Source organism: Solanum pennellii, chromosome 2 (assembly GCF_001406875.1).
Source record: "Solanum pennellii chromosome 2, SPENNV200".
Taxonomy (NCBI): Eukaryota; Viridiplantae; Streptophyta; class Magnoliopsida; order Solanales; family Solanaceae; genus Solanum; species Solanum pennellii.
The window spans coordinates 1311979-1314331 of record NC_028638.1 but is presented as its reverse complement, the minus strand read 5'-3'; the positions used below and the strand labels follow the sequence as shown (position 1 = coordinate 1314331).

The 2353-nt window shown below is 35.2% G+C and overlaps 1 pseudogene; it reads right to left on the bottom strand.

Annotated features, from left to right (window-relative positions):
• Window positions 1-676: 676 nt before the first annotated feature.
• LOC107009428 overlaps window positions 677-2353 on the bottom strand; it is a 14612-nt pseudogene continuing 12935 nt past the window's right edge.

Here is a 2353-nt window from a genome sequence, read left to right as displayed (position 1 = left end):
GTAGAATTTTTTTCTAAAAATATATGTACGTGCATATCTAACACAAAATAAGAAAAGTGTAAGAAAATAAAAATTAGGAGTGGAACATTAAATAAGATGAGGTAGATTTTTCAAAATAAAATAATATCAATTTCTATCGTGGAGAGGGGGAGGGGGGAAGGATGAAATATGAAATTTTTAAAAATATTTTATAAATGATTTTTTTTTAAAAAAAGGATGGTGTTGTCGTGGGGAAGGGGGTACGTGGAGGAGGTGGTGAAGTGAGATAGGAAAAATAATTTAATTTTTTGTATGGATAGTTATCTTTAATTTTTAATAAATATGAAATTTTTATTATTTAATTTTTATCTAGATAAAATATTTTATCTATGTGAAATTCATGTGTCAAAGTTTTTTCATATAAAAGAGAGAATGCACTATACATACCACTGAGGTGTGTTTCTCAAACTAAAAAGTAATAGTTTAAGTATCAAACTCACACTATCAATAGTTTAGATATGAAACTAAAAAAAAAGTGAATAGTTTATATTTACTTTTGACACTTATCTGAACAAAATGTAGTATGTGATTTGATATTAACGTGCTAACACATGTTCAATCAAAACTAGTTATTAAAATGGTATAAATGTAGGATGTGTTTAATAGATCATATAATGTTTGAGTAGACACGGGAAAGTCCAACAAGAAATAAATAATTGATGAGTATTATTGAAAAGACAAATAAAGGACTACAAATTTGAAGAAACCAAATGGGCAGTAGCAATGTGTGATACATATGATACATGATTCATCATTGTAATAATATCATTGATGCTTGAATTTCTTCTAATGTTCGTCCCTTCGTCTCAGGTACCAGTTTTGCAACAAACAAAACAATTGAAGCACAAAAAATTGCAAATACAAAAAATACACCTGGCAAAGTTAAATTAATTGTGTTTTAGGCTCCCTGCCCGATCAATCAAATACGAATGAGGACGAGAGAAGAGTGAAAGTGAATAACCTGCTGAGCTTCATTGAAAGACGAAGTTGAAAGAATAAGTGACAATCCAGGAGCTAAACCAATTAGCTAATGTCACTAAAGTTCCACCTTGTCCCTTGATGTTAATAGGAAATATCTGAATGAATGAAGACAGAGTCAGTTTCTAATTGATCTATGTCAACTCATTCCTAATATAAATACTAAATAAATACCTCTGACATGATAACCCATGGTGTACCACCCATGCCAGCAGAGAAAAATGCAGAATATACCTGATTTAACCTCAAAAAAAAAATCATTACTCGTCCAATAGAAGATGAACAGAAACGAAGATGAACAAAATTGGGATATATTATTAGGTAAGTTGAATAGAGTTAAAATTGGGTAATTTTAATTGATTTGGGTTTTCTATCCATTTGAGGGGCACAAATGATGAAATTAGTAATAGCAGGGGTAAAAATAACTCAATTTTAATGATAAGGGCATAGTTAAGTAATAAAACAAAGTCGAGGGATATTTTTTTATGATTTTCCATTATTTTTTGACAAGCAAGCCTAACCCACATCTTTGCTAAAAACATGAAGTAGAGCAAAGCATTATAAATTTTGTGTTACTAGGGAACCCAAAAAGCAACAACATTTTGAAACAAAAAAAGGAAAGGAGCAGATTCATGTACCAGTATCCCCGTGAACACTAATGTGGCAGTAAGCTCTTTTGACTGTTGATAGTCCTGCTCATATATGCTAGTCTTTTAAGATAAAGTTACAACTCCTGTAGTACATGAATTAAGATATCACTTGGCAATACCTGAAACAGAAACCCCAACCTACTTCCAAAGTGTTATGCGGAATTCGAGATAATACGAGAAAATATAAACGCAAAAAACAAGACAACAGATTTACGTGGTTCACCAATAAATTGGCTACGTCCACGGGAAGAGGGGGAGCAGTTTTATTATGGAGAGGCAAGAACAGAATTACAGAATAGGGTTTGCCATAGCGTCTATATATAGTGCTAAGCTACGCCCTAACAGGCTTGGGCCCAAAATACAGAATTGACAAATAATTAAGGGCCCAATACAACAACATTGTATACCGTCGGGCCGGGGGCATCTCCGCCCCCCCGGACCCCCAGGCCAGGGGGCGCGTCGCCCCCCTGGACCCCCCGACTCGCTGACCGGGCAGCGAGACCCCCGTTCTTTCTGCTGTAACGGGTCCGATTCAAGGCATTCAACAAATCTCCACCTTGACTTGAATTCTCCGAACAGATTCTTCAGACGCACTATGATAGTGCCAGGCCTCCCCCTCTTCCTCAGAGTTGCCCCGCAGGGCAATTAACAGCTTCTGATGTTGAGCAAGTCCAAACAGTGTTGAA